We start from the raw sequence: 12,938 nt of genomic DNA, 5'->3' as shown, positions 1-12,938 counted from the left end.
TAAATATATTTACAGAATGACTAGAATGGTCCAGGTACAAATTAAAACTTCATCTCTAGGCAGAAGATGTAAGTAACTCCCTGTCTGTGTAAAGAGTTAATACATAAACATTTTCCCTCCTACCATTTTCTAAACATAAGCACTTTGTTTCAACCCAAAGAGTGACATGTGAGAGAAGATCCAGGGTGCTAAAGAATTGCTTTAGAGGAAGGCTTTACAAGTGGGGAGAAGGTTTTCAGTGTGCCTGGTAGGCAGCCACCCAATCTGAAGTTGGCCTTGATGCTGCCTGTGGTAAAAGACATTCTGGCTCTTAATTAGGAGGCTTTGCTTCCTGGCTGTCTTCTTTCCTCCCCCTTCTCTCGATTTTTTTTCCTATACTACCCAATAATATTCATTTGGGCTTCTAATAAGTCCATTACTTTCATGTATAGATCTAAGAAATTCAGACGCCCCCACAGTATTACCATCCTTGAATCAATTTACACACAAAAATGCATACCTGCAAACATGCACACACACACACACACACACACACACACACACACACACACACACTTAGATTGGTGAATGGGCCTGTCATTTTTGTAGCCTCAAGAGTCTATGGAAATGGTTATGGGATTTGCAAATTGCCCTCTACTCCTGTCTTTCTCCACCTTGAGGTGGAATATGCTTTAGAAAGCTTGGGAGGAAACCATTCCTTTGTCCACAGCAATACACAAAATGCCTTCCTGCATGGTTGGTACTTTGGCTACTATGTTGACTCTGGCCTTCCCTCCCTCTCTTTTTCTCTCTGTCTCTTTTTCTCTTTCTCCTCTTTCTTCTCTTTCTCCTTCCCCTCCTCCTCCTCCTCCTCCTCCTCCTTCTTCTTCTTCTTCTTCTTCTGTATTTACATCCCAAGTGCTGCTACCCACCCAGCCCTTCCCCTCACAGAGTTCATCCCCATATCCATTCTCCTGCACCTCTGCGAGGTTGCCCACCCATCCCCCCCGTTATTCCCCCAGTGCTAATACATCAATGCAAATCCTCTGCTACTTAGGACAGACAAGGCAGCCCTATGCTGCATTTGTACTGGGGGTCTTGGACCAGCCCATGTATGCTCTTTGTTTGGTAGCTCATTCTCTGGGCACTCCTAGGGATCCAGGTTAGTTAACATCACTATCACTATTTTTTCCCCCTTTCTAAGTGGGATTTAAGCATCCTCACTTGGGACTACATTCTTGTTTTAGTTCTTAGGTTCTATTCGGAGTATCCTGGGTATTCTGTACTTTTTGGCTAATAGCCACTTATCAGTGAGTACATACCACTCATGCCCTTTTTGGGTCTGTGTTATCTCACTCAGCATGGTATTTTATTGTTGTATCATTTTCCTGCAAAACTCATGATGTCCTGTTTTTAATAGCTAATTAGTATTCTATTGTGTAAATGAACCAGATTTTCTGTATCCATTCTTCAGTTGAGGGGCATCTAGGTTGCTTCCACATTTCTGGCTCTTATGAACAAAGTGGCTATGACCATAGTTGAGCACTTGTTCCTTGGGGTATGGTGGAGCATCTTTTGGGAATATGTTCTGGATTAGTATAGCTGGGTCTTCAGATAGAACTATTTCCACTTTTTTGAAAAGCTCTCAGATTGATTTCTAACTATTTGTTCAAATCTGCAATCCCACCAGCAATGGAGGAGTGTTCCTCTTTTTCTACATCCTGGCCAGCATCCTCGGTCACTTGAGATTTTTTGTCTTAGTCATTCTGATTATTGTAAGGTAGAACCTCAGGACTGCTTTGATTTGCATTTCCCTGGTGACTAAGGATGTTGAAAATTTTTAAAGTATTTTTCAGCCATTTGAGATCCCTCTTTGAAAATTCTCTATTTAGCTCTATACTCTCTTTTAATTGAGTTATTTTTTTGAAGTTTAATTTCTTAAATTCTTTATATATTACAGATATTAGCCCTTTGGAAGATGTGGGGTTGGTTCAGCTCTTTTCCCTGTCTGTAAGCTGGCATTTGTCCTATTGACAGTGTGCTTTGCCTTACAGAAGCTTTTCTGTTTCATGAGGTCCCATTTATCAATTTTTATTCTACAGTCTGAACCATTGGTGTTCTGTTTAGGAAACTTTCTCCTGTGACAATGCATTCAAGGCTCTTTCCTACTTTCTCTCTCTCTCTCTCTCTCTCTCTCTCTCTCTCTCTCTCTCTCTCTCTCTTTTTTTTTTTTAGATTCAGTGTATCTGGTTTCATGTTAAGCTCCTTGATCCACTTGTATTTGAGTTTTGTGCAGGATGATAAAAAAGGATATATTTGAATTCTTCTACATGCAGACATCCAGTTAGACCAACACCATTTCTTGAAGATGATTTCTTTCTTTCATTGTATGGTTTTGGCTTGTTTGTCAAAAATCAAGTGTCCATAGGTGTGTGGTATTATTTCCTTGTTAACTTTGATGCTGTTCTGTTGATCAGCCTACCATTTCTGTACCATGTGGCTTTTTTTTTTATCACTATTGCTTGTAGTACAGCTTGAGGTCAGGGATGGTGATTCTTCCAGAGGTTCTTTTATTGTTCAGAATAGTTTTGGCTATCCTGGGCTTTTTGCCTTTCCATATGAATTTAAGAATTACTCCTTGAATATCTGTAAAATATGGTGTTGGAATTTTGATGGGGATTGGATTGAATCTCTAGATTGCTTTTGGTAAGATGACCATATTCACTATGTTAATCCTGATGGTCCATGAGCATGAGAGATCTTTCCATCTTCTGAAATCTTCTTCAATTTCTTTCTTCAGGGACTTGAAACTCTTGTAATACAGACCTTTTACTTGCTTGGTTAGAGTTACATCAAGATACTTTATATTATTCATGGCTATTGTAAAAGTTTTTGTTTCCCTAATTTTCTTCTCAGCCCATTTATCATTTGTATAACAAAGAGCTGCTGATTTCTTTGTGTTAATTTTGTATTAACCACTTTGCTGAAGTTACTTATCAGCTATAGGTGTTCTCTAGTAGAATTTTGGGGATCTTTCATTTATACTATCACATCACCCTCAAACAGTGATACCTTGAATTCTTCCTTTCCAATTTCTATTTCCTGCATCTCCTTTTTTTGTCTTGAATAGCTAGGGAGAGAGCTGGCAGCCTTGTCTTGTCCCAGACTTTAGTGGGATTGCTTCAAGTTTTCTCCATTTAGTTGGATGTTGACTATCGGCTTACTGTATGTTGCTTTAAAATACAGAATGCTTCATGCGTTTCCATGTCATTCTTGTACAGGGGTCATGCAAAACTTCTTGGTATTGTTCCAATTTTAGTATATGTGCTGCTGAAGTGAGCACCTGGTCTTTCTTTGTGTTTTGTGTGACATAAAAAAATTTCATACAGCTTGGGAATCCCTTGAATAATTTTTTTTTTAAGACTGAATAGAGATGAAAAACTCTTTCTTGTTCCCAGGATCAAAGTTCCTTTCAGTCACCAGGACAGTGTCCATAACCTAGCCTCAGCTGATGTGGACACAGGGGACCACATCCTCTAGTAGTCTTGTGAAAATCTTTTCACCTCTCTTAATTAAAAACAAAGAATAACAACAACAGCAAAAACCTTAGTACTTTCCTCCTTTTTGTGATTTTTCCAGGATGAATGATATATAATAGTTTCTCTCAAAGGGCAAGTCAGGAATACTGGCTCCTTTCCTGGGATCACAGTGAGGGAAAAAATATGCCAATGCAAAATAGTATCTTTTATAAGTAACTTGCCCTTTTGCCTAGACTTGTTAAAAGTCAGCAAAGAGTCTGGAGAAAACAAGGGGAGGATAAAGTGGAAGAGACTCTGTATATTGATACAATGAAGAAAGACATTGTAGGGATGAATGGAAAAAAGACACTGAAAGCAAATACTACATGGCATAGTTGGGTATTAGTGCTTGAACATGTACACGTGTATTATGTGCAAATGGTGTGTGTGTGTGTGTGTGTGCGCGCGCGCGCGCACATGTGTGCACTTGAATGCGCACACTCCCATGCATCCTCATACATCCCTGTCAGTTCCTAAGATGGAACAGAAGGTGATAGCATTCTCTCTTTCTCTGAGATAAGTGATTTTTGGGAGAAGCACTTCGCACCAGTCTTAAGCCTGAGCTGAGATTGTAATTAATAGCTCTTCCTCACTCAGTCCAGATTTCTTTCTCTCATGCTCCAAAGTGCTGGCAGCCTGTGCACTTCATTTTTAGTGTGGCCTGAGGGGCCATTTCTATCAACTGAAGTGCCAAGTGTCCCTCTGCTACAGCAGAGCTCATTAAATGCAGCCCTGTCTTGGGCAAGGCTTACAAAGACCCAAGAGCACAGTGCTTCCACATCAGTCTGTCTTCAGCCTGTGCTGTGCTGTAGGTATGGGTGGCTGACATTTAGCAGCCTTGGGTGCAATTATTTGCCATGTTATATCCATGCAAAGTTCAGTCAGATATAGTCATGAGGGGTCACATGTTTTCATAAAGTTTACTAAAAATTCAACATAATTATTTGCACAATATGTTCAAATGAAAACCATGTGGGATTCAAAGTTATATCTGCTCAGGAGAATACTCTGGAGAAATCTTGGATTAGATTTCTCACCTAACATCTTGGGACTCCGTGTTTTCCCCTTGCTGTTCCAAACACTATAGACTTATGCACATCACAGAACTTTCTCCACTGAACTGCAATCTGGGCATGACAATTTGCAGTTTTACTGAACTATAAATTCTTTCAGGCAATAGATCACATCTTGTTCACCAACAGAATTGCAATGTCTTATAGGATACCTTCATTGTAGATGTTCATAATGTTTTGTGGGTGAATAAATAAGCTAATGGCTGAATTGTGTTGGAGATGGATCCATAAATTAATGAATGGTTGCATAGCTGGATAAATAGATAAATACATGAGAACTTTTGCCTAAAGGCAATATTTTTAACCTTTTATAAGTCAGATTATTGTAATTCCATAGAAACAGTATAAAGATTAAGTGAAAAGAGAATTGCTAAACTTTTGTCACAGCCCCTGATATATAAAAGATTCTAAATAAAAACTTCCTCTTTTCCTCTAGCCGCCCACACTTGTTTAACAAGGTAACAAGTTCATGTTTACAGGACTTACAAGGCTCTGACTATCCATTTGTAAACTTTCATATTTCTGTGCATTTACATATAGTACAGAAACATACACCACACAGTTCACTATACTCTTTCATGAAAGAGTATAGTATTACACTTAGCTAATAGAGTTCACAGTGGTTTCCCCATTAGCCCCTGTCAAATTGCTCAAAATAGTGTAGCCTATAATATCCTGCCTCCAGTTCCATATTGTGCCATACAATGCCCAACACATTGACCTCATTTCACAGATTAGCAATAGAACTAGATTAGAACACACCCAGTTACTTCCTTCTCAGTATATTCACAAATATAATCCACCTTGCCTACAGTGGTACACATCCTCCATGCTAACTCAGAACCATACAATACATGTCCTCAAAGCTCATATTCTATATAATAAATGTATTATATTTCTATTCAAGTGTTCACATATTTGTACTAGTCTCTAACTCAAATTCTGCATTATTTGTTATAAAATACCAAGAAGTGTATTACAAAACATATAAAATTCTGTTAAATATTTATGAAAAATGAAACTTGTAATATTAACCCAAACCTTTTCCAGGTTCCTATTATTATTCTTTCAACTTGATTCTAGTTGTCTTGGAAGAGAGAACCTCAGTTGAGGAATTACCTCCATAAGTTTGGCATGGAGGGAAGTCCTTGGTAAATTTCCTTGATTAATGTTTGTTATGAGATAGCTCAGATCACTGTGAGTGGTTCTACTCCTGAGCAAGTAGTACTCCAATAAAAATGTTGTAGGGATAGCCAATATATAGCATTTCACCATAGCCATTGCCTTATATTCTGCCTCTACATTTTGACTTTGACTTCTTATAATGTAACCTGTGTACTGAAATAAATTATTTCCTCCCCAAGTTATTTTTGGCCATGGTCATTATCACAGCAATAGAAAGCAGACTAAGACACCTTGATTTCATGCCTTTCTCTCAGTCTTATCATATACACAAAAACAGCTAATGTGTGGAAACCTCTCTTTCCAACCTTTATTTTTGACTATCCATTGCAGTTTTCCCTCTTTATTTTATACATTCTAAACAGCTGGAGTAGATAAATGATTTGCTGGTAACAGCATTCACTTGTTCAGAAACCTCTATGTATTCCTTCTTATTCAGACCCAGCTGGCCAGTTCATGGCTCATGTGCTGCACATTTTCTATGTCATTTTGTTTACTTCATTTTCTCCAGATACAGGCATTTATGTTCTAGGTCACTCTTCAACTAAAACTGTCAACCATGTGGGGATTATAGCAATATTAATGATGGCCATGATGAATTCCAAAATATCATGATGCCTGTTGCCTTTCATGTGTTCCATGTCAAAGGAAAATGCTTAGAAGAAAAGGACACTGGCCCCTCAGTCCATTGGTAAGCTGAGTTTAAACATAAATCTCCCAGGCACCTATTAAGTAAGGACAACACATGCATCTTCTAAAGTGATAAGTGAATAAATGTGACCAAGGAATGTATACAGCATGCAAGAAAAGATGCACACATTTTTATTTCAGTCTTTGGTATAAAACTCTTCCATGAGACCTTGTTCTTTGCATCAAGCCACACTAGACAAAGGAGTCTCAAATTTCTTCAGAATTCCTTTTATATTTTTTCTAATTTTTTTCATTTTATCTATCTAGTGCTGGACCTGAGCAGTTGGAAACAGAATTATTAACAGTACATCATTTTGAATTAAAAAAACAATAACACATAACTTAGTTTTATCAGTTCAACTCATACAGTATATAGATGGAAAACTATATGCTCAAGAAAGGGCCACATGGAACCTGTGCATCGGCACCTTGGCTCTGGCTCATCATCTTCAAGTCATTGCTTTTTGCCATTAACTGTGAAGAGCAGCATGTCACATCAATAGGACTGTCACTAGTTTATCATGAGGCAAACAACGAAAGCACTCTAAAAGGTCCAACCCTTTTCCAGATTCTCTATTCACGTGAGTCAGATTTAGTGACATTCCGGTTAACATTTCAGTGATGGAGTCTGTTTAATTACATACATAAGAACTACCATGAGCAAAATTCAAAATAGGTTTTATTGAATTCCTGACACTGAAAAGAACAAAGCTTACATCGAGAAAACAGCTCTCAACCCTTGTTGACTAAGTTAGAGTCAAAATGAAATGGAGTTATGAAAGAGAACATTATGTCATTTTTTCGTACAGGATATATATATTGAGTGTGTGTGTGTGTGTGTGTGTGTGTGTGTGTGTGTGTGTGTGTGTGATTATGGTACACATTTGTATTGGAAAGACATTTTTGCTTACAATTTATTCATTCACTCAACTCTTTCATAAAGTCATGATACTTATGTATTTGAACCATCTGCCATATTGATATTTAATCTCAACTTCAGTAGCCATTTGCTTTCCAGATATTTTGAGCATCTACCCATGTGTGCTATAGATTTTCAATAGTCTATGTAGATTTCAATACTAATCTACTATCCATTCCCCAGTGTCACTTCCTCTTCAATGAGGAGTAAGAATCATGTTTCCATGTTGTTACTCCCTCTTCTCTATTGCACTCAATGACTGTGGATGAGGCTTTAAAGGAAAACTACACATTACTGTCTGATTTGAAATTATTTCAATGTCATTCTCTATTTTATACACTCAGCTATGTCCCAATATATTCTGCCAAACATTCAACTCAGAATTTCTGTTCTCATTCCTAAAATATTCATGTGGTGAACTCTTTTATATGCCTTTGCTTATTTTTACCTTTCCTGAGATGCTGTCTCTTAATACTTGTCTCAATTGAAATGTACATGTGTATTCATGTCCTGTTATCTTCTTTAATTTTCATAAGTGTATTTATGTATTTGGAAATATCACCACTAACCATTTCTCAAGAAAATTTCAAAACCAACCCCATTCAGTTCATTTGATCTATCTTCTCTGAATTCCACATACATTTAAAATTAGTATAAAATAACTCATAAGTAATGATTCTGATTCACAGAGTACATTTTGATTGTTATTATTGCTGTTTTCTTATTTCTTACTTTCAAAATAAAAATGACTGTTAAATGCAGCCCCAGTGTGCCAAGTTCATAGTCAGCAACTGTCTAGAACTCTGAATTTTTGGAGACTATTTAAAATTTACTATTACAGAGAGATACTTATCTTCCTATGTCTCTGACCATCTGTTCATTTCTTTCCTAGATCTTTTCAGAACTCTCATTACAATGTTTTTTTCACTGGGAGGCAAGAGTAGGGTCAAAATTCATACTTCCAGCATTCGTACTTCCAGTAATTCGTTTTGCTCTTTGCTCAATCACAAACTTATTATCCATGATTTCCACATCAAATGATTTCTGGATTGATCTGGTCTTAACTCATTCCATTTCCTCTCTTTTTTGCATTCTGCTAGGTAAATGATAAAAGTGGGACATACATTGTAAATCCTATGTCCTTTCATAGAGAGAAAGGAAGAACTTCTTAGTTTTCCATTGTTTCTATCAGAAATAAGAGAATTCCCATTTGGCATAAGGACGGTGGCATTGAAGCATCTTCTCAGTGCCTGTTTCTAATCTCTTGTCCCATCATATGTCTATACTTGGATAGAATTACACTTTTTATAGACATAGCAAAAATTGATGTCCACAGAGGGATAATCTTCTCCACCCCTCTCACCTGACATATGATAATATAATGACTCAGAAGTAGTGAAATTCTCTCTTCAACTCAGACCAAAGCATAGGCAATAACAGAATAGAAACCTCCTCTTTTCTCTGCTCAGCTACTGTCATGATGCCAAGTTCATAATAGGGTATTTAATTTCCTTTGAATTCAACACCTGTATCTCATCAGACAGTGTCTGGTGCAAAATAAGTAACAAATTTATAAATAGTCCTTCATTTCAAAGGAATTCTGTATAGTTTAGCGGGAAGAAATCATATTTCACATAAGGCAATTGACACAGACTAGTTGCAGTCCATTCACTGTAGTCCAGTGGCAATCCTCTCATGTCCATGTATCCTGGACAAGGATCCCAATTCTTTGATGTAAAAGAGAATGGGTTGAAAGTAAGAACATACAATGCACAGTATGGGGGGAAGTGAATTATCATTCTAAAGGAATGGGGAGTGTGGATTTGGAGACACTAGCATCCTCAGCTCTAATAATAACAGTGCATAAAATAACATCCAAAATAAACTACTTTGTTTGCAAGAAAAAGATAAAAAGAAGTGGTGATACAAGACAAATCCAAAACCAGCTTGTGGTCTAACACTCCTATGGACTTGCGGATGATTTATTTCTATTTATACCCTAGCTCAAATGTGGTTACCTCCGCAAGGCTTGTATCAATCCACACTGTCAAAATATATTTTTCTGCAAAATATTATCATAGAATCTTGTTAAAATTTCACTCGTGGCTTGTATTTCTAGTGGCTTAGTGGTTTATGTGTCTATCTGTCTTTCCCATTAGATTGAGAGATTCTTTGGGACAAGAAATCCCTTAATATACATGTATATTTCCTCCAGCTAGAACAGCAGGTATTTACAGTGCTGGCTGCCTTTCCCTCATTTCTTGCTTCGGGCAGATGCTAATAATCAGTTACAACATCCCTTACCATAATGCTTGCGAAAGGCCTCAGAATCTTCTAGAACAAAGATCCTCAGGCTGCTACCTTCTTTAGTTCTTCTTCTTTTTTTTTTCATGCAAAAGTAGTGTATTTGTTGTATCTATTTCCTCAAATAACATCAGGGTTGTACATTATTGTCATTTGGTTAATGTTATTGTGATTTGACCTAACTTTTAACATCTTCAGAAAAGTTTTTAAGGTTGGCATAAGTATTCAGAGAGGTTGGCAAGTAAATTATAAGGCAGGGTAGGAAGGATCACATTCATTAATATATAGAATATTAAGTGATGTGATAGGAGATACCATGATAGGAGAAAGCTATGAGATATAAATCTATTGATCATTTAGAGACTCAGGTTATCATCCTGTGACTATAACAAAATACACAGGACAAATGTATATTAAAAATATTTATTTTGAACCATAGTTAAGAGACTGACACTGTTGCTTTGAGACATGGTGAGGCTGGGCAAACCTGTCACTTACAGCCAGGAAAGAAGATAGGAAGCAGAAGTGGTCAGGTCCCCAAATCATCAGATATGTTTATTAACCATCTAAGGAACTTTACACAAGACACTACTTCTCAAAACCCATTTCTTGATATTAATACCACAATGAAGACCAAGCCATCAACATGCAAGCCTTTGGAGACATTCCAAATAAAAACCAGAGCAGGAGATCAGCCAACAGGTTCACTACAATGAGCAGACTATGGAGGTAGTTAGTTTTGTCATGGCAATAACAAGAGGGAATGTAGAAAATTTTCTTAGAGGATTGTACATGTAATGTGTTAGAGGCTTGTACAAACATTTTGTCTAGCACAGAATGATGGATTAGTAGCCAGAGGGTCCTTCTATCCAAAGTGCAAATGGCTCACCATAATACCTTTTTATCCCTAAACTGATGCTTCCCTGCTATTTCTGTTTCCTATTAACAAAGCTCTTCAATTTTCTTTATTGTTGTTTTAGTACTACAATTGAAAGTACTTCAATTGAACAAAAAATTCACTTCATGGTGAATCATAAACACTGGCCATTTTTAAATATATTTCTTTAAGTTGTATTCACAATATTTGATATTTTCACCTTAAAAATTAGGTATTTACCACTTTCTTGGCTTTATGTTAAGTCTGATTAAAATTGAAGTAAGACAGTAATGGTAGCATAGGGTTTTTTTTTTAAATTTTTATTTTCCCTGGATTTCTTCAACATAGGGAAAATTTCTGAAAGAGAGTAAGAGTAACTGGAATCAGAATGACAGGCAATGATGTAAACAGAAGGAGAGGGGATTTTGATATGGGAAAAAAACCAGTAGATTCAGTGATGACCCCTGGTTCCTGGACAATGTGTAGAATAATTATCAGCCTGACAAAGTTGCAAAGATATTTTTAATCTATGGCTTGTTCTCTTTGACCAACTTTGGAAAATCCATGGTCAATGTATCTTCTACTATTTCTTATGTCCTATTGGTGCACTCTGAATCTCTTCTTTCATCATTGATCTTGTTCTCTCTGTATCTTTTTCATCTTTTTTTTTTTTCTTCTGTATGCTTCAGGTTGGGTAACACCCATTGAATTGTCATTACACTCACTGTTTCCTTACTCAGTTGTGTGTGCTCTGCAGCTAACTCCATTCAATTATTTCTTAGAGTTGTTCTACTTTAAGATTAAAACTATGTATTTAAACGTGTTTTAGAGACTCTCTTCTTCATTAAATTTCTGTACCATTTAAATCTTTCTTTCTGCCAAATTATTTTCCTAGTTACAATAATAACTTCCAAGTTATATTATCTATTACTTCTAATATCTTATGTGTGGGTCTTTGTTTTCAACTATTTTTGCTTCCTGTTTATGGATAACAGTTTTCTACTTATTTTAACAGACTGATGCTTTATTACTTTCTACATATCATAATTTAGAACAAATTTAGAGATTCAAATAAGTGTCATTTTAACCAATAGCCAAATCTTTTACTAACTCAGTCACTTAACGAAATAAGATAATGGCTTCAATTAAGTTTAGTTATGAATTGAGCAGGTCCCATGTAAATTACAGATTTATTTGATGTTAGTTCACCTGTGATTTCAAATAACGAAGGTCAAGACATGCCCTGCATATTTTACTGGCTTTTTCTTTCTCGGCATTTTGAGCTTTATAGAAAACACACACAAAGAACGCTTGTTCTTGATCCATTTTGTTTTCTTTTTCTTTCTTTCTTTTTTTATGGTTTAACTTTGTTTTATAGGAGAGGAAAAACGAACTTTTAAAGCATATCCAAAGTTGATGGTTAGTAAAGGTCAGACTACAATGTATCTGCCCTGGCTCCTTCAACAAGTCTAATCTCTGGTTCCTCAGACCAGACATATTTCTAGTTGCTAAGCAACACAGTTGCCTGGATCCCTTTGGTGGGGGGCATATGCACATGCATGTGGAGGCCAGAGGTTAATATCTGGGATCTTTCTCGATCACTGTCTATTTTATGTTTTGATGTAGGGCCTCTCATTGACTCTGGAGCTCTCCATCGAGTGTGTGAGTTCCCCTAACTGGAGCACAGGTTGACCAGGGTTAATTATCCCTCACCTATTTTGAGCAAAACAACAAACAAACAAACATCAGAAGAACAGGTCCATTGGTTTTCAGACTAATTATCCCCTAGCCCATTGTTCTGTGCCTCTGCTGGTTTTATTATACTTCATCTCTTGTCCTTGAGTTTGTTTATGTAGTGAATTACATTGATGGATTTCCGTATATTGAACCATCCCTGCATCCTTGGAATGAAGCCTACTTGATCATGGTGGATGATCGTTTTGATGAGTTCTTTGATTCGGTTTTCAAGAATTTTATTGAGTATTGTTTGCATCGATATTCATAAGGGAAACTGGTCAGAAGTTTTCTTTCTTCGTTATGTCTTTGTGTGGTTTAGGTATAAGAGTAATTGTGGCTTCATAGAACGAATTTGGTAGAGTGCCTTCAGTTTCTATTTTGTTGAATAGTTTGAGGAGTATTGGTATTAGGTCTTCTTTGAAGGTTTGATAAAACTCTGCACTAGACCCATCTGGTCCTGGGCTTTTTTTGGTTGGGAGATTATTAATGATTGTTTCTATTTCCTTAGCAGATATGAGACTGTTTAGATCGTTGATCTGATCGTGATTTAACTTTGGTACCTGGTATCTGTCTAGAAAATTGTCCATTTCATCCAGGTT

At 36.7% G+C, this 12,938-nt stretch overlaps 1 non-coding gene across 1 annotated transcript; it reads right to left on the bottom strand.

Annotated features, from left to right (window-relative positions):
• Positions 1 to 3,215: 3,215 nt before the first annotated feature.
• LOC116097225 lies at positions 3,216 to 3,322 on the bottom strand. The gene has a single exon (XR_004121283.1). It is a non-coding gene; the product is annotated as a U6 spliceosomal RNA (small nuclear RNA).
• Between the last annotated feature and the right edge of the window lie 9,616 nt (positions 3,323 to 12,938).

Source organism: Mastomys coucha, unplaced genomic scaffold (assembly GCF_008632895.1).
Source record: "Mastomys coucha isolate ucsf_1 unplaced genomic scaffold, UCSF_Mcou_1 pScaffold18, whole genome shotgun sequence".
In the NCBI taxonomy this organism is placed as follows: domain Eukaryota; kingdom Metazoa; phylum Chordata; class Mammalia; order Rodentia; family Muridae; genus Mastomys; species Mastomys coucha.
This window is presented reverse-complemented; position numbering and strand designations above follow the sequence as displayed.